General features: G+C 44.6%; 1 protein-coding gene across 3 annotated transcripts in view; it reads right to left on the minus strand.

Moving 5' to 3' along the window:
* Positions 1 to 20,799, minus strand: part of Arp1 (actin related protein 1) — a 36,028-nt gene that overhangs the window by 3,664 nt on the left and 11,565 nt on the right. Inside the window, exon 1 of one of the 3 annotated variants that reach the window (NM_001163719.1) lies at positions 4,561 to 4,669. The exons of 1 other annotated variant lie outside the window; for it this stretch is intronic. The gene's annotated coding sequence lies outside the window, so the exon portion shown is untranslated. Of the gene's footprint in view, positions 1 to 971; positions 1,083 to 4,560; positions 4,670 to 20,799 lie in introns of those variants that run through there. One more of the 3 variants, NM_001163720.1, reaches the window with a different exon arrangement.

The raw sequence follows: 20,799 nt of genomic DNA on the forward strand, positions 1-20,799 counted from the left end.
GTATACCCACGAGAGAAACGAAAGGATTACGCTCTGCAGATGCGCGAGAGAGAAGAGATTCGCCACGAGGCTCTCCAAGCGGTGAGTCTCGGAACTTTCTAGGCGCGTCGCTCGCGGCGGCGGCACAAAACCGCACCCTGCCCCGCCCAACCCCGGCGTCCAACGGTCGATAGCCGGCGCGGAGAGAAATCCTTCTCTTTTGCCGGAAGTCCGACAAAGGAGAGGTAATACTACGAAATAGACCGATTTTTTACGATGGAATAGAGGCTCTATGGCAGGGGAGAGAGAGAGAGAGAGAGAGAGAGAGAGAGAGAGAGAGAGAGAGATGGGGTCAGCCGATTTTACGAGTTGGACTTGACTAGAGCCGTGAGTTCTGCGGTTTGAATTTTTAAACGTTTCGGAGAACAGAGGCGGCCGGCGAGATTCCGGAGCATAACGCGATGCCACGACACTGTAAATACGGAAACTCACTGAATGTCAAAGAGAGAAAAAAACGGCTGTCACGAGCGAATCGTGTTGTATTCGTGAAAAAACTGATGAAACTTTTTTGAAAAATCACAGCGCGCGGTGAAGTCCTCGCGCACAGACGCCCGTAGCGTAGAAAATGGAAGCTCGCTTGACTCACGGCGAAGGCGGTGGCGGTGGCGGCGGCGTCTCGTCCTTCCATATTCGAATTCGAAAGTCCGAAACACCGCTGCCGTTTCGCGGAAAAAGAAAGGAAAGTATATACACAAAAGGAGGAATCACTGTGTCACAACCAAATAAGCCTCGCCGCAAGTGGTTTCTCTCTATCTATCTCTCTCCACACCCACTTTGCACTCGATGCTGCCCACACAAGATATATACTATTGTACGGGTTCTCTCGTATTATGTCACTGAAACGACCACACAATTTTGTCACACCATAAAAAAACCGTAGATTATTTCTCTCTCCTTAAAAAAAATCACCAGTAGTAAAATTCGAAACTTACTCTTCTTAGATAACAAAGTACAAAAGGTAGGCAGAGACGCCGCGACGTGTGTCTGTGTAAGTGTATAAAAAAAATATGTACAGCGAACAACTACTCTCAGCACTGGTCGAGCACCACAGCGAGAATGTCGGCCGGGCCGGCGAACCGCGAGGTGTTATACGCGAGGCGCCGGCGGTCGGCCCCCTCCTGCCGCCCGGCTCTCCCCCACCGCGAGCTAAGGGCAGCCAACCCTCGTCCAATCCTGGCTTTCTTTACCATATATGGAAGAGAACTCGCCGTAGTAGGGGAAGAGCTGATTCCCCTACTCTCCGGCCGGTACAGTATATGCTCGCGATGATGACGGCGACGGCGACGAGGAGAGAGAGAGAGATAACATAACCTATCGCGAGGGTGGCTGCTGCTGCTGATGCTTTTTCCTCGAACTTGACGCGTGCGCGAGTGTGTGACACGTAGACGTCAGATTTCTGCTGTCGATGCGTTATCGAGGATGATGATTTCATGCGAGGAGCGGGTTTTTTCAGATGTTTGCTTGGCTTTTTGAATGAAGGAATTTATCATTTACCGAAGAATTCGCCATTGAATTAAACAATTGCATTTAATTTTGGTATCAAATCGCGCGGAGCGCAAATTCATCGCGCCCCCGATATTTATGTAACCCGGGCTCGTTAATGGCCGAATTATTTGCATTTTCATCTTAGGAATGTAAAACAGCGGTATCAGCTGTTTGTCGTTTACGTAAAACATGTGTGTGTCATTGATGACTAATTTCTGTGTTTTTTTCGCTCGACTCTCGCGAACGTGTTTTTCCGGAGGCGTGCGCACGCGCGAGGCTGTACAGTGTTTTCGGAAGTGAATTTTCGCGGGCTTCTGGTTTTTAAATGAAACAGACGTGCGTTTGCTGTTCCAAGACTCTAAATTGTTGCATTAAAGAAGTCGCTAATTACGCGTAAGTATTTTTGTGAAGTTCGAACTTGTATGGATGATTATTCGAATTTCACAAAAACTGTGACTCAATTCGACTATTCAAACATCTTTCGACTCTGACGTAATTCATAAAGTTGTACAAACCGAATAAATCAATATTACCGAGTCAAGGCTTCGTATCATCACGCTCACCTTTTCTCGAATTCCTGAGATAACAAGAAAAATCTCCGATAACGAATCGATAGACATATCCACGCGCAATCGAAGGTTAAAAAAATAGTCGACCGCACGAGTAACGTTCAAAAATAAAACTACAAACATTCTACCCTATATGTGTTTACCAACAAACGCCTAACCGTCAAGCGATGTCAATCCCGTTAAACTCCTCGAAAAAAAGCGAAGACGCATCCCGTTGCGTCGAACACACACCCGTAAGACATTCCTATCTCCTCGAGTGTAAAGGGCTGATGCACCGGCGAGCACGTGGATAAATGCCTGTACACTGTGGGAAATTTCCTGCCGCAGCTTAATAGAGGAAATCGGAATTAGAATAGCCGCTCTCCGCGTTGTTTGCAATTTAAATGAGGTTTTTCTTCGATTACCACGAGTGCATGTAAATTTGTTCTCCAAACTCAGAGAAATTCTGAGTCAGGTGCGAGAGGAGTGTGCACGTTTCCCACATTACTTGGGCGGAGTGTCAAAAAAAATTTGTTTAATGTTTGAATTCGAGTTAAAATGCATCGATAAATAATACAAATTAAAACAGCGAAATTTAACAACAGGCACGAATGTAAAAACCTATTAGCGAGATCACCGCTATAACAGCGAGTGCACATATCCCCTCCCTCGGCACTCATTAACTCGGCCAAGGAAAGGATGAATGAAGTCTCTCTCACTCCCTCTCTTTCATGGCATTCTAAGCTGCACTATTTAAAGTGCACGCGATGCACGTACACGCTCTCACCTACGACCTAACCCAAAAAATTCCTTTTCAGCTCCGACGTCCATTGAAAAAAGAAGGAAACGAAACGCAAAGTGCATGACGCGCGTACTACAGAATCAACAGAGCGAAATTTTCACTCTTATAATCGTTCCAAACTCATTCTGCGTCCGGGGCCTAATAAGCTCGCGTCATTACGCCGACTGACTCAATCTAATCTTTCTTTAATTACGAGGCGCTCGCAATTACTCGTCCGAGCGTGTAAACACGTTACGTGTGCTTCAAAAATTCAATCTTTAAACGCGTGCGTTATACGAAGGAACGAAAAAAAAAATATATATATATATATACAGAGTACACGTATTATATTCGAAAGAATGCAGCCGAGCGCGTTGGCTTCCTCATTAGCTGCTCGCCGGCGCAAAACGAGCGCGATATAAAAAAGGGTGAAACTCCTCTCACTGTGCGTCTGCGTGTATAGCTATATATATCAGGCTACGGCAGCAGGAACCCGAACGGAAAGCTTCATTCCTCGGCGCGTATAACGACTCTCTCTCTCTCTCTTTCTCCGGTGGTTCTGTTATATACGCGAAGACGCTATGCGTCTAATAATAGACAACGTCGGCGGCGACCACCTGCGAAAGAAAACCACCTGATCTCTGCAGAGCACACGCCGCAACAACCTGCTATAAGTATCTCGCCGGCCAACGGTAACGCGGTAGTGAGATGGCCAGACACGGGAGAATTTGACTGTGTAATGATTGTATACTGGGAATTGCGTTTGTTGTCGGCCAAGGCATTATTATTAGGGCTCAGTGAATTTTGTCGTCTAGGATTTAAATTTGTAAATCAATATACGAACTGCTGATTGCATGGGCGTACATAACCTCGAAAATAAATGTTGAAAATTTTAAAATAATATTAACAATGAAAGCACGCTAGCTTTATTTACAGTTTCATGGGTCAATTGAGAATGTCATTTTTAGGTTAATCTCTAATTGTTGAAGCTTAAGTAGTCTAAACGGCCTAGCGCGTTCTCCGCGTGCGTGTGTGTGTGTGTGGCGCGTTTAAATAAAAACTATGTTAAACAGCAATGAACCGACGCGTTAAATAATTGAGAAACTCGTTACAAAAATTCAAATCCGGCCCCGAGTCACAAGCGTAAGTCCATATAACCGGCGATAAAACGATCGAATAATCCAATACAAGCAATAAAAGCTGCCGTAATCAGCTTAAACCGAAAACAATGTCGAAACTCCCCCGATAATTCTTAACGACCAGGCCATAAAATTTCCCCGGGCGGCTCCATCCCAGCATACAGCGCGTTGCACAAACGGACAAAAGAAACTCGCACAACTGTCAAATCATCGGCGCCCTCCTCTGCGTTACCGGAAAACCCGTGCGAAATACGCCCCGGCGCTTTTCCGGAAAAATATCGAAAAAATCCTCGTCAACCGCGCGATTCCAAACCAACACGGCCATACGAATCTTCGTCCCAAAAACGAGGACGTCGTCGAAAAAGTCGCATACGCCGCGCTACATCCACGCGTGCAAGAGCAACGCCCTGCCATGATGGCGGCTGCGGCGAAGCCGGCGTTTTCTCTCCCTCGCAGACATCCTGCCACGTCGCGACTGTATACGTTTTATCAAGCTCGTCGGCGAATGTCGAGAGAAAAAATTGTATACATCGCGAGAAAAATCCTCGAAGGAGACACACGGGCTTACCTTCTGCGAAGAAGTAGAACTCGAAGAGCGATATCGGCTCGCTAGTGTATAACGGCGTGAGAAGATGAGGAAGGACGAGACGGCGGCTGAAGCTGACGTACTCGGGGGCTCTCGGCACACTGGCTCGCGCGCGACTCGCCGGATCCTCTCGCCGCGCTCTCACCGCATAGGTGGGGGGGGGGGGCGAGGGGGAGAAGCTATAGCTATACCACCGGCGAGAGTCTCCTTGGACTCGTCCACCGTCGCTCTCTCTCTCTCTCTCTCTCTCTCTCGCACTCGTGGGTTTGCCCTATGGAACCGTCTCTCTCTCGCCGAGCCAGGACCTCGTGGCTATTTCTCGATTTTTACGCTGTCAGATCGGGCTCGCGGATTTTCGCGAGGATCCCAACTTGGCGTAGCATCGATTTTCGAGCCGATCACGAAGGAAAAAGGTTATCGAGTGAAAAATTTGCAGCGGAGACGAGAAACGCCGGGGCATGGACTCGTCCGCGCGCGGCGCATAATACACTCGTGTCTCGCTTCCCCTCGCGCGCTCCGAGTGTCTATATAGCTTCCCCTGCGGCTGTGCTCTCCCACTACGTAGCAGCCACGACGCTCGGCTCTTGCCATATATGGGCATAAAACGAACGCGGCTCTCCGATTGGTCGGCCGGCCGGCTGCCGGCTAGATTCTCCAAATGCCGCTTCAAACTGCACGATATCGCGACGCGGACAACGACGCCGTATATCTCTATAGCTGAGCGAGCTCAGCGCTGTAGGTGTGAGTATATATAAGCGCCCGCGTGTGTGTGTATAGATACGTGATGCGGTGAGCTGGCACCACCTAGAGCCGGGCATCTGATTAGCGATAGCGTAACGGCCGTTTGGAGCTCTGCGAATTTTCGGGGGAATTTTGAATTTTGCTTCCTTTTTTTTCCAATATCATCATTACACCTCCGTTTTTGGGAGAAAAAAGCGCGAGAGAGATCGATCACGAGTTTCTCCGTCTCTGCGTCACGACAGAGGAGAGGGGTATTATGCTCGTACACACGCCGGTTGTGCGATGCAGATTGAGGTTATGCGAACGTGTGTGTGTGTGTCTCGCTGTTGATCACGCGCGTGTCTTGCGTTGCGAAAAAAAAAACCGAACGAGGAAGCGAGATTATTTATTCCTTCGTTTGGCGAATTTTCGGATGCGCTGGGTAGTGTTTAGTAGGTGGTTTATGTAACTATGAGTGGGCGGTCGCGGTTGGATTTATATTATATTGATTCGTTCGCCCGTCGCGGGGACGATCGATGGAATATTTTAGTTGGCATTGTTCACGCGTTATCGGGCTTGTTGTTCGAAGAATTAATTTTTTTGCATACAGCGAGGCTCGATTGTTGCTTCCCGATAAATAACCCGTCTAATTTTCGCTGATTCGCAGCGATCGAGTTTAATTAGGGTGCAGCGCTTCTCGTTGATTTAGATCTATCCGGTTGTTACTGAAATATCATAAATGATACACTTCCTTTGTTTCGTTTCATTATCTCTTTTTAGCTCCAATCACTGCCAGTCTACTGGACGGCGTTTCTCTTTCGCATTACAATTTTTTGTTCAACTTCGTGTATTATCAGTTTCGATTAAACTGTGTGCGCTTCTTGTTAAATTAATAATCGCTGAATTGATCGTCGGAGTTTTTGCAAATAATCGAGCTACATTGCTGCCTGTAACTGCCGCTTGAATATTTATGACATTATCGTCATCGGGGTGAATTTGACATTGATGAAATAAGCTATAATAATAACTTGCAATACAAATTGAATTTTTCAGCGAAAATTGAAAAGCACTAGAATCAATTTTTTTTTTTCAACGCCAAACTGGACTTTGGCATATTATTCCGCCGGAGATAGTGGGTGTGTGTGAGTATAGATGACTCCCGTGTGATTGCAGAATGATAGGGAGACTCGTGCTGATAACGAAACGTCGGCGCGACGGCACACACAAAGAATCATATTTGTGTCACCCAATACGTACGCAGATAAAAAAAAAATCCGTAGTACTATCAGTAACCGTATTAAATTCCTTAGAATTTTTGTTTTTCACCCAAAATCAATTAAATCGCAATATCTCAAAGTCAAGCGTGTCGGATTACAGCAATTAATCGGCACTACATCGAAATCATCGTTAGAACAGCTAATGACCATCGGCTCGAAAAACAAGCCGCAGCCGCCAAAATAAACGTCCGACATCCCTGCAGCGGCGATAAATCGCGCAATCCACACAAACAGATAAGCTCTTCGCTCTTCGCGTCTACACACACGCACTCACACACTCGCCGTCCCAGCGAAGAGAGAGAAACCGCGAGTAACAAAATCAATAAGTCGCGTCTAGAGTAATAAGACGACGACGTCGACGGAGAGGGCAAAGAGAGGGAAAATTGGCACGAGCGCCAAGTTATTCAATGAATTCGTGCGCATCTCGAGTGTGTATATAGCGCTAATTTCACGAGCGCCCCCGCGAAATTCAAACGCGCGTATCGTCTCAAGGTCTGTTTTTGTTTTGGTCATAGATATGGAGAGAGGCTATGTATGTGTGGTAGTTTTTGGTTGGTTTTTATGTGAAAGCTCGATCTATAGGAGGAGAGTTTTTCATTAAGTCAGCTTTGAGAGACTCTTTTGGGTAATATGCAGTGAAACTCGTTACGAACTTATCTTTATTAAACTTTTGACTAGCCGAGGCAGCAGTTTTCGTTAAAAATTCATGCAGAGTGTGTAGTGCAGCTGTGGCTTAACTACTGGCTTTTATTCATTTAGAAGTGTTTTTGAAGCTGCTGCTGTCGTAATAAGCAACTTTCGTTTATAACCAAATTGCGCAACTAATTAGACCGTTATTCTACGCCTGTGTTTCCTTGGTGTGATTAGGAGTAACGGATAATACAACAACGCTATATGTACTAGGTAAAATTACTCGTCTTTTTCAATAAATCACAAGTTCAAAACAAACGAATCCTGGAAAGCTCAGTTGGACTTTTCAACGAAGTTTATCTTGCCTTCGTACACGATTCAAATTCCTTCGCGAGCATAGTCCATCCTGTTGTACCCCGGAACTTTTTTAATTCGAATTCTTCCTCAAAAACTCAATCTTCCCAATTAACTACATTGTCTCACATTTGAATACAAAATTAAACCTCGATATAAGTCTCCAAGCAGAAATTTATAATTAATTAATAATGTCACGTATTTCTTTATCAAGCCAGCAATATTTTTCACGTATTATCGCTGGCATACCTCAGCTCATTTTTACCACAAGCGCGTCACGACGTTTATACAATATTCGCAAAAAGGAACGGTAAAAACGAAAAATCCTTGAATAATAACTTTTTTCCTATATCGGCACTTGCAAAAAAACAAAAAAAAAATCATCGAAGGTTACCAACAGCGGAGCATCGCATCGTCGCTTAAAGAGTTCGAAATACGATATCGTTGCCACACAGCGTTCGCCGAAACCGAAAACTGCCCGCATTGTATATAGCTAGGAGGTGGCTCGTTTTTGTAAGTGTATACCTGAGTGGCTTCGGCGTTTACGATGCGGGAGACGAAAGCGATTCGAAGAATGTATGGAGAATCGCTGGGGAGTATTTTTCTTCTTCGAAAATTTTGCGTAAATGTAAATAATCACAGCGAGAATCGCTGCAGAGACCTGGAAGAAAGGCGCAGAGGAACGTATAGAGTCGCGCTTCGTTGTCGGTGGATTGGCATAAGGCCAAACTCGCCTATCTCCCAAGAGCGCTGCATTAGCAATGAAAATAAGATGAGAAAGCTCGTGGACTCGTCTCGCGTCTCGTGTTTGTACGAGCCGGAAACGGCTGTTTAAACGTGTCGGGAAACGTATCACAATTTTATGCCCCGTTTGCAGTCGTTTCGAGGCCAATTTGAATCTAATAAGATTGCACTTGCATCGGAGAGCTGTGACGGAGAGAAAAAAGAAAATTGTTTTTTTTTTCTATAGAGGCGGCTCGAACTTGAGATCCTTATCCGGTATCTCATCGTGTGCGATTCTTCTGCGCTCTCTTACTCTCCTTCCGATAGGACCTGTGTACATCCATATATATATGAGCACACAAGACTGTAGACTATTCGGGGGTTCTCGCCATCGCGGTTCTTTGTGCCGGCTTCTGAGGCTCCTTCTCTCTCTCTCTTGACTTTGCCTATAATCAAAGGACAGAGAGAAAGTGGAGTCTGTGTATTTAGAGTATAATTAAATCGAAAAAATTGGACGTTTTGAGATAGCTTCGATGTTTGAGAATTTATGCGAAAATTGAATCACGTCGAAGCTTCAACGGATTGACGTCACTAGATAGCAGCATACATGCAATATTTTCATTCGAAAATTTCTCGACGTGAAATCCCGACAAAAGAGCAGCACGTGCGCTCTCCTACACAGTCACGCGTATACGTCAGAGGAGGGCCACGCTGGAGAAGGAGTAAGAAGAAGAAAGTGAGTTGGAGGGTCGCCCTGGCCTGCGAAGGAGCTTGTCGCTGAAAATAGATTCAAGGGCGCGACGTGGTGCTGGCGAGCTTGAGAAAAGATTTGGACTATGTTTGACGTTCTGAGATTATCACCTTTTTTCGGGCTATATTACTTTGATAGAATCAATTCAGTAAGCGGTATACAACCCGACTAAATTTCTCATCTCCCAACGCAGCTCACTTCGCTTTCCAGCATCCCCATCGACTTTTCGAGCAGCTTCTCGGCGCTTCTCGCGTCATCCCACCTACACACACACACACACACACGACGTCGACGGTGCAATGCTCGCTGGAAATCGATCGATCTGCCAGAAGGGGAAAAAGAGTTCGAGAGCACGTGGCGAGAGAATGTCAAAGAGGGAGAGAGAAGGTATAATACGCGCGCGCGCGCGCGCGTGTGTGTGTGTGTGGCTGCAGCTCTCCCCAGGATTTTTCGTCCGTGCAATGTGGCCGAGAGAAGCGTGATTGGCGTTGCTTTTGTCTTTTCAAGTTTTCCGAGGCAGAGCGTCGAGAATTATTCAAAAATCGTACTTGTTATACATAACGACGCGTACAGTTAAATCGATCGCTTCGAGCTTGTAAACGGAATAATTTTCTGTTTCGCTGTACATCTGATCTAAAAAAAAAAAAAAAACACACAACGAAATCCTAGTCCATTAGACGCGAGCGCGTATATGGCAATTAAAATAGCGAGAAAACGTCGAGCGAGTCATGGCGTGCAGTTCGTATTTTTATAAAATTACGCGAGCACGTCATCGAAGAGCACACGCGCGCTTGGCGCTCTCCTCGTACGGAGAAAGTTGGGCAACGATCTCCAAATGGAACAATGTCTCGCGAGCATCGACGCGCTTCCGCGATGTAAAAGACGATCGCCTTGGAAATCGAGCCGCGAGACACGGAATTTATATATGTTAATCGTTTCGAGGACTCGATATGGGCTGTAAATGTGAATTTATAGGATTGTGGATCGAACCAACTCATATTCATATACAGAGATCCATATGCGTACCACTGCGGTCGCTAAATGCCATACGTATGACTTTTGCAGATTTGGCTTTTCTGATTAACACACGAACAAAAATCAATTACAGCCCCGAGTTTTGAAATACTAGGAAAAAGGAGTCTCTCTTTTCTCGGCGCTTTATTATCAAAAGACCGTTACAGTGGAAGCCATCCGCAAGTCCACCAATTATATCCAGATTATCCGCGCGAACTATACTGCGGAGCATCGGCGCCTCGGCTCTATTCAGTCGTCGACGATAATATAATTTTTCGACCTCCTTTTTCGTCTTCTACTTCGCCAGCACGAAGCGTAGGCCGACTTCTAGTGGCCTCTCGGAGTTTGTAAAAGGGAATTACCGCGAGACTCTCTGCTCGCTTGAGTTTATTTTCAAATTAATAAGATAGTTTTACATTGGGAAAACTTACGTACGTTGCGTAGAACTTTAAATTGAAATACAAAGTATCAATCAAGCAAAAACCCCATCATATTGTAAAGCTGAAAAATGCCGAAAATCGCAATCAGAATTATCCGCCCAGAGACATCAGCACATCTTACAGCTAAATAATTTTCTCCGCTCGAACATAAGCTTGAGCATCAGCAGGAAGCATATTCCCGTCTTACGTCGTCTTCCTCTTTCTCTTTCTCCTTAGGCGCGGTGCGTTGAACCTGCGGTACGTCGGGGCCGCGTGTGTGCGTATTCCGGTATTGATTTCGCGCGGCGCACCTGCTCTCTCTCTCTCTCTCTCTCTCGCCCGTCCGCAGACGCTGAGATGAGCCCGACGTGCACCCGTAGTTATATATATATATATATATATATATATATATATATATATATATATATATATATATATATATACAAGTCGAGGCTGTTGCTGCTGAGGCTGGTTTATCGTGCAATGTTTTATTCCGAGTGGATTGAATTTTTTTTTTAAGGAGGAGGATTTTGTTAAATTCAAGCTTTCCGAGTTTTTACATTGTATTAACCGTAGATTTAAAGCTTCTCAAGCATACGACGTTAATTTTCACAGCAAACAGTTGGAAAATCACACTCCAAACCAACCAACAAACAAACAAACTTCCCGTAACCCGCAGACTTGCACTCAAATCACGTATCCTTGCAAAACGTTCTCGCTTTCCCTCGACGCAACTCTCACCACCATCAGCAGCGCTTTATTATATAGTACACCACCTACAAAATATTCGCAAACAAAAATTCGCCTCACGCGCGCGCGAATTTCACTTTCAACATTACGCATCATCCTCCGCCTCCTCCACGTCGTTGCCCCTAAAAAGTCGCGAACCTCGGCGCCTCTATTTCGCGATGACTAAGATATATATATATATATATATATATATATATATATATATATATATATATATATATATATATATATATATATATATATATATATATATATATATATATATAACGCCAAAGTTCGCTGGCTCACGTGCGCGACGATCGCCATCGCATAGTCGTTATATACACATACGGAGAGACTCGAGCTAGCGGGCGCAATTTTGTTTCAAAATGAAATCGAACGTTATAATACCACTAGGCGCGTGTGCGGGGGCCTTACGCAAGGCCACCTTTCCGCGAGGGGTGTCCTTATTTGGCCGTCAAGGTCGTCCGGCAGACGAGCAGCTGCTGCTGTTCTGCGGGATAGCGGGCCATTGGAACTTGCGGTTCTTCGATCACTGTCGCGTATATGGGGCCGCGAGTTTGCCTGATGTTTGATAAGTATACTTTGGTATAGTGATTTTGGCGCGATTGCGAGTGACGATGCGAAAATGAGGCTTGATTAGTGTGAGGAATACACTATATATATAGTGGATAGTTTTTGGACGGTATATTTGGACGTCGACTTATTCGCAAGCTGCACCGGTGAGTCACCCGCTGGTTAAGCCATTAGTCTGGCGTGGATTATTTCGAGGGTGTAGCCGACTTTGTTTGGTCGAAATACCAGAGCCGAATTTTTTTTAATATTTTGAATATTTTTAATCGAATACTTCACCTATGACACTCCGGAAAAGTGCCACACTCTTACACATGTTCGCTCAATGAAAATATAGCTACAAACACAGAAAGCGACCCCCTCGAAACTCTTCCGAAAAATCATGTAGCAGGCAAACAAGGCTTATTCCTCTACTCATCTTCTGGCCCCATGAAAATAAACGTCGCAGCAGCTCGAGAGGGCCCAAAAATAGCAGTGAGAGCGAGATGGACGCATCTGTTTTTCGTATAGGCCGTTGACAAAACCGCGTGTGAACGAAGCTCGTACAAAGCAAGCTCGACCGGATGAAGAGTCTACTATAGTTTTTTCGGATTTTTCTTTTTTTTTTTTTTTTTTTTGACGAAAGATTGTGGCTTATCAATGAAAAATTTCCAAAAATCCAAGGCAACGTCTCCCACAACAATAACGCGCGGGACACCCCGCTTACATCCGATCCTCTTCGTATAGTCAACCAACGCAGAGCACAGATATAAATCAGACCCTCGAATTCCTCTCTTCTTTAATCCCGAGCAGTACATACTCGCGCGTCGTCTGATTGAGGCATCGCGTCGGGCATCTGTGCTGCTTCACATATGTTTTGTCAGGGGGTCTCTGGTCGTGTAAATGCAGCAGCGCCGACGAACGTTACACACATTTACGTTACTGTGTGAGTCATACGCGACGACGTCGAGGGGGAGGCTAAAAACGCCGGATTTCGGACGATGGGCTTTTGCGAGGCTCCTTGAAGGTCTCGCACGTGGTAACATGGTGTATGAAACTTTGTTGCTTGCGTTAATGAGATTTTAGAAAATTAAGCTACCGAAGATTGAAAAAAAAAACCCCATTGAATACGTGTGTTTTTCATCCACAGCGATGAAATATCGATAGCACTTAATGAAGGTGGAGAAAAAATTGATTGGATTAAGAAATTCGTTTGAGAGACCATAACAGATACGACGAGCCATGGTCTAACTAAAAAACAAAAATCACCCGATCACATCTTCCTTTTCTCGCGATTACGTAGCTTCTCTCGACGCGACGAAAACAGCTAATAGTCTAAAAGTGTGTGTAATACGGGAATGATCGCGCGTCGCGTCGGCAAAAAGTCAGTCACGAGGCGAAGGAATCGATTGACCTTATCGTGAAAAATCGCGACCGACCTGGCCTCGGATCGAATCTCGCGCCGAGGGAATTGATTTCTTTCTCTACTCACTAGATGATGACTTATACAACGTGTGCGGATGAAGTTCCAGGTCTGACCGATGATGCAGCTGACACTGAATATGTTATAGGTGATTATGTGCTCTTATGTGAACTAAACTAATTGGATATCTTTGTTTCATAGAGAAGTTCAACTCGTCACATTCCGACGTCACACTCCTTTTCACAAACACATACGTTAGCATCGGAGCATCATCATCCTCGTGAAACGCAAAGCTGAAATACACCCGTAGTCTAATAGCGTCGATGATAAGAGCTCAACTATACACTCACGCGTACAGCAAGTGTACACACAATCATCGATGATTCAAGGCAATCTAATGATCGGCTTCTCTCGTCACTCTCTCGACTATGTGCGTTTTATATATAGCTCGCGCGGAAAGAATTCCTCTCGCATAATTCAGCTGTGTATACACACGCATACTTACACACCCAGATATGAGTTAGTCGATGTATACGTACAACACATCAGGATGAGGTCACTCGGAATCGCAAAGTCCGCTCATGCCTCGGCCTTTCTCCGTATACAAGTATATATTGGTATGCGTGTGACGTGGGGGGGTTTCTTTTTCTGGCTCTTCTTTTACTTTTTGTTTTGCGCTTTTCGAGACTGAGGCCGCGTGTGCGTATAAATATAGTATAGCGTGTGCATTGTGCAGTAGGTGCATGTCTGATTTCGCCGCGAACAGCTTCTCCGCCAATGGCGATCGAGAGGTGTATTAGTGGCGATGACTGCATGCTGTCGAGGTTTGGGGAACGAGTTATTTTATTTTTATTATTATTTTATTTTTTTTTAAGGCTTGCTACGTTTGGGTTTGCATTTTTGAATATGCTGCGCTTTTAAGGTTATTTAAGGCTGATGCTGAGAGCTGTCTCAAGTAACGATGAAGATTCAACAGGTTTTGTCTGAATAGAATATTTTACACAAAAATCACGTATAAAATCGCGATCCATTGATCGTCCAGTTGCTCGCGTAGAGGGACACCGGATTCTCCTCGATCCAAGCGCACGCGGTGCTGACCTTGCAGTTCTGAGCCGGCTGACCCAGAACAGGTGGCCAACCGGTAGGCCGTGTATAGTATTATACCGGTAAGCTACATCAGATAGCGCTTAGCCAAGCGAGGACGGGATCTAGAGATAAAAACTATTCGGCGAGAACTATGCTACTGAGAAGAAGAAAATTTCGAAGCGTCTGGAGTACAAAAATCGATGTACAGCCGGGAAAACAATTTTTTCAGTGATCAAGATACACTGTTGCTTCTTAAACGATTGCGTCACGATTCATTTTAGCATCGTATTTCATTTTATTTAACGTAGCGCGGTTGACCCGCACCACTGAGGAAGTGTATACGCTTTATGCAACATTGTCGGATGTGTTTTTCAATTGAGGCTGAGGGACACTTGGAGAGATCAATATTAACACTGATGTATTATTGTATTAAAGTGATTTAGTATAAACAAAATTTGTATGAGAAAGGAGGCGCTTATTATATACATACCGATGAACAATTAATCGCACAAAGAGAGTCTTAACCGATTTGGTTTTGAATCAATTACAAGTTTCGTCAAGTTCTCAGAACAGCTAACAACGATGAATGAATCAAGTTACGTCACTCGCGTGTATTGACGATAAGCAAAAATTGCCCTGAATTAGAGAACACGCGTGATTTAAAAAATCGATATATATATCTTTCAATTACCACACCAACTCCTAGAATAGACACATAATCAGACCTCAGAGCTAGACCCAATCGACCATACAACAACCGAAAAAAATCTCAATCCACCAATTCATAAATTCAAATAGACCTTGCATCTCTCCGCGATTCCCAGAAAACGCGATATCGCCTCCGGACTACTCAAGCAGCTCCTTGTGTACTGCATCGCTGATAAATCGACTGCAAAACATTGTCAGACGTCCCTGACTACATCATACACTGCTGCTCTTGACTCCGATCGCCGGTTCCTCTCAAGGCCCAGGATCGCGAGTTCGATTCCAAAATCGGCTCGAGTTTTTACTTTTTATAAGGAGCCGCCGCGCTCTGTGCGCGTTATTTTTGTACGTACGACGATGCCTTTGACAAAATGTGGGACAGGCGTATGTGCACTGGCGCCTGATGTGGAGATTACGCATTCGGCTGGAATGAAGCGAGCTTCCTGTGCGAATTTTGGAGATAAAGTGCTCGATCGCTTGGAAAAATGAAGTATAAATATCCTACCGTCAATGCAATCAAGTACGAAATTAACAAAGAACATTATACCAAAGCGACAACGAAATCGCACTACGATGATGAATAGAAGTGTTTTTCAAACAACGTCAGGCCAGCGCACTAATCAATGTTTAAAAAGCCAGTCGTCGCTGCATCCGCAGAACGATAACACTGGTAATATACACGCTTCCGAAGCATCGCAACAAACTTTTCTAATTGCACAAAGCGAGCACCTTTCAAACCGCAACGCCAGCAGCGCACGACGTTTTCATAAACACGAAACGAGCGCAGCCCGTCCAACGACCTCGAGTCGCGTGGATTCGCCTATTATACGACTCCGACCTTGATTTCCATTGAATTCGGCGGCTTTTATCATCTCGTGGCGACCCATTTTTTGTTTGTTTCAGTACTGCTTCTGTTACAGCCTTGATTTTTATTTTACTCTTCATTGTCATGCGGCGCAGTTGTGCATTTTCATTCAAATGAGAATCGACGCAAATTCGATCCATCAGTCGATAAATCAGGGACAACGTCCAATAAATCCTAAAATTTTATCGCCTCAATTCGCGAGCCGATACAATTTATAAAACACATATCGTTTGCATACGACCCTGACTAATGATAATTCGCACAGACGAGATAATCATAGGAAAACGTGAGCTTTAAAATATACGAAAAATTATCGTTTGATTTTTTTACTATTATTTTTTTGATACTTCGCTGGCACGTTAATTTCGAAAATTCAACTTTCTCGAAAAATACTGCTATCTCACGGACGCGTCGTATCGCCGAGAGAAGCGAAGAGCAACAAAGTGTCGCGATTTGCGGTCGGACATTTTATACAGCAATCGGTTGGGTCTTTTTTTTCGACTCGGAAATTGTAATCTCGCGCCACTTGTGGTTCGCTTTCGACGAGGATACTACATTTTTATCATGACAACTATTTATAATTTATAATTTCAGAGACAGAAAAAATCTCAAACTTTCAATGAACCATTTTCTTGCACCGGACACCGTAGCCGCGAGAAACCTACATGCACACGTGCGCCTCGCATTAATTCAAGCCGCCACACGCCAAGTTCACGGTCTACTTGAACGCGCCAATCGCGTCCCGATTAAGCGCATTAATTAATACCCTCCCCGCGCAAGGGCTGCTGCAGCGCAATGAACTATCGCGTGTTTATGGGCAATACGTGACTGTATACAGCGCGTAAAACTTGCCGCCTACGAGAGTGTAGCATGTGTAGAAGCTTCGGTCGCTGAGACGACATTGAACTTCGTAGAGCAATCGATTTTCTCTGACGAGCATTTTTTTTTTCTCAATAGGCGGACGGTTTATTGTTGGATACAGAGGAGCTATAATTAGTAATTTCCCTTTATGGCTTCCACCGACACTCGTCTCTTCCGAGCGGTTGAATAGGTCAGAATTTAAAAAATTCACTCTCCTCTCGATCTGACTCGGTAAATGCGCCAAAGGAATTCGCAATCGATCCGTAAAATTTTCAGTAGGTCAGGCCTTTTTTAGTCATACACGTTGGCTGTATACATCAAAGCAGATTTATTTGACTTTGTCCGCGCGCACATCGTCCGACTTTCTTATGGTCGCGCGATACACCGAAAGCTCTATGGATTTTCGAAAGCTGTTCTGAAAGTGGATCGGTTGCGGATCGCGTCTAAAAACAATCCTTCTCCGTTTTACCGTAAAATCGCGTTTTTTTTTTATTTCAAAGATCGTACAAGGTTTTTTTTCTAGCGAAGCAGATTAAACGCGAGCGTAAACCTACATAAGTTTATTAATCACGTCGCGGCTTTTAATCTCGCTTGTAAAATTAGCTGATTACCAGCTTTTAAGCAATTAAGTATAGTGTAAAACGATCGGCTTCGCTGGACAAAGTGCGAGAGAACTAATACTTTATCTATTAAGCTAAATATCGAGCAAATTAAGATTATGGATCTAGGGATACACGCGCGGCTATTACGACAACAATATTTCACATCGTCCGGTATCTTATCTGTGTAACCGCGAACGAAAATCTTGTATTTATCGACTTAACGGAACGACCGAAACTAGTTTAACAAACGACAATGAGAGCGACGTTTAATCCAGTCGATTAACCGAACATAAATCGTCCCAAAAATCGTCAGCCGACGATTAAGCTTCCCTAATACACGCAAAATCACGACGAACGTCTTCGAGCACACAGTCATCCATTTATCTTTCTCACGTTACACGTATGTATAGAGCCGCAGCGCTTGGCTCGACCCACTTTCGAGAGAGTAATGAGATCGCTGCACTTGGCCTGGCCTAAGTCTACTGGCGCATGAATAAAGGCGCACGTCTAGCTGTGTGTCTTATATACAGGTATAGCGAAGCGTTTATACCTAAACGAGAGAGAGAGAGAGAGTGAGCTGTGTGAGTGGTCCTAATACTTTTCTGCCTTGGCTTCCATCGGAGCATCCCTGAGATCCGCTTATGCTTGTGTGTATGTCGCTGGAAAAGGAAGAAGTGTTTTAAATGACTGATGCGGGCACTATTTTTGGAACTGATAGAGCTGAGTTGAGAGAAGACTGATTATTTGTTTGAGTAAAACCACTTTTGAAAAATCGTTTCGTACGAGAAGCATCAAAGTCGATGACCTCTTGTCACGCTGAGTCGAGCAAAATGATTCGTAATCGCGCCTACTGACGGAAGGTTATTAAACTATACTGCAGTGTGCATATATTTTCAGAGTAAAATTATATCAAGCAACGCGCAACAAAAATCTTATTTTTCCTTAAGCTTCACCCAAACAGCAAAATAATTCCAGCCGCAGCAAAACGACGAATCGCCCGATACAGCACACTATAAACTTCACAAGCATTTCGTCACGTCGATGCGCTACAAAACTGTAAAACTTGCAAATTCCTTCTCTATAGAAACTGTATTCATACACACATATCGCCGCAGCTCGTGCACCGAATGGAAGCCGTTGCACTTAAAATGAAAAGCGCGCGCGCGCAAAAAAGAGAAAGACGCGATATATTCCGTGTCGTTAACGCTTTAAACGGAGGGAATCGCGCGAGCTCGGAGAGACGAGTGAAAAAAAAATTAAGAAGAGACGCCGATATCGCGTCGGGTGAAACGACTTCATTATAATGCGAAAATGAGAATAAATGAGAGTACGATGCCTTATTCGATCGCGCGCGAGTTTCTCCTTTTGCGCGATGCGTGTATTTATTTCTCGATTTACCTGACGTCAGCGGCCTGCTCTACATAAATGAGGCTGGATTCTGTGTATTACGTCACGAGGAAACATTTTTTTATGGATATTTTACACGCTGAGCCTAACTGGGACCTAAAATGAGAAATCTTCGTTTTCCACGGGAAAATCGAATCCAGCCACCTGTCACAGCCAATACGTATAGGTATAGAGCAGTAACGAGCCTCGCGTGCCTCACCACCATATCACACAGCAGTGAGTATACAGCTTTCTTCCCGAAAAGTCGCTTGGCTCTCGCGTCAATTAGCGATCCGCTCGCGTGTTTGGGAGCCTCCCCCTAGCGGCGAGTCGCAAAAACTCGACCCACATGCTGCGCACTCCTGGAATGCTCGTTTTTTTCTCTATATTAGCATGGAAAATCGGAGCAGCGACGCGAGCATATCAAGATTTCACTCAAGAGTTCCGTATACTTATGCGCGAGTTACGCGTTCGCGTGAGTAGGTGCACAGCTGAGACGCGTGCGAATAGTGCGTTTTATGGACCTGATGCGTGAGCGATCTTTTGTATGTATACTTATGGAAGAAAACGAGTTTGTTCCATATTTCTCACGCAGCAGCTCTGCTATTTAGGTGATGTGATGGATGTACGCGTCGTTGAGGTTTAGAGAGGAAAGTGGAGTAAGACAAAGCGGTAGACTAGGATTCAATGGGTTTCTTTTCTGTTAATAAACTTGGTTTTCATCTGATGGATCGGAGGTGTGTAAAGTCACACGCTTTGTGAATCAAAAGTGAGGATTGTTGTTTTGCTCGAATGGAGTGATATCTGTTTCTTCTGTCAATTGTCACGCGTAAAGATTCTCTTAGACAATTCTATTGTTGATCCGATAGATTCTCGTGCTTGCAAAATCGTCGCTAGGTGGCGCTCGATTCAATTTCAAAATTGAAAATCAGAAACATCCTCACACTAATAACCCTGAAAAATAACCTCTGCACCAAGAGAAAGAATCTCTCAACATCCACAAATCCCTCATACAATCACATGGCAGCGTTAACAGATGTACCACACTAATCACGCGCGAAGTAAATCCCAGAAGCAGACCTACCCGCACCTAACAAAGGAGCAGCTTGTACACGCTTTAACGGCGCATTTAAGAATTCGAGAAACGCGCCTTCGTTGGAAATAGCCACGTTTCCGCTGCTGTCACGCCTCGGGGATCTCCACACGCGTGTGTATGTGTCGCGCGTCTTCCGCTACATCGAAGACTATACTGCACCTCGCGGATTCTTCGTTTTATAACTTTTCAAGGCCACGGGGCGAGTCAGAATGTACTTTGTCCGAGTCTGGACGTCGTTTTATTTCGTTTCTTTATTGCATCCGCTGATGCGCTTCTGTGGATAGGAAGTGCTGCTCGCTCGTCTCCAGCTGTTCAAGGTGTTATGATATGGCTAAAAATATAAGGGGAGAAGGTGAAAACGCGTTTTTATGCAATGTGAAATTTTTCAACGTTTATCGCAGAATCTTGGCTAAATTAAGTAACGATGCAAGTTGTATAAGATTGTAATTGTGTTTTCGTGACGCAGCGGAGCTTTCTCGCGCGTACAAGTGGCGAACCTTGTGAAACGTATAAGGACAGTGTTCTTCGCGAGGACCATATATGTTTGCTCGAAGAGTGCGGTTCCATATTCTTTATCGATTGCAGAACGATGTTGCTTTTATTTTGAAGAAAAAGCTGAAGCACCAAATTGAATTAAAAACCGACCTTGGTGTCGCATTTATTACAACCTAAACGAGACCAACCATAACCGAATCATCATCAAAGCGCTAACTATCTCGAAATGAACACCCGATCAATCAACCTCTATATATAGTAAAAATAGCGAATTCGATAAAAGCGCACAGACGTCAACGAGGCCGAACCGATCAGACTTGACCTTTCTAGCCTACATTTCCAGATCGAATCAGCACAAAAACGCGATAAAAACCCGTTCTAGCGTTCGCTACTGCTTCTGTCAGTTGTACTATACTCGGCCACGTGGTCTACACACGAACCTTCAGCGATGAATGAAGAAAAAAGCTCTGCTGTGGGTAAAGGGCGTGAATGAACGAACGGATATAAGAGAG

Source organism: Nasonia vitripennis, chromosome 3 (genome assembly GCF_009193385.2).
Source record: "Nasonia vitripennis strain AsymCx chromosome 3, Nvit_psr_1.1, whole genome shotgun sequence".
Lineage (NCBI taxonomy): Eukaryota > Metazoa > Arthropoda > Insecta > Hymenoptera > Pteromalidae > Nasonia > Nasonia vitripennis.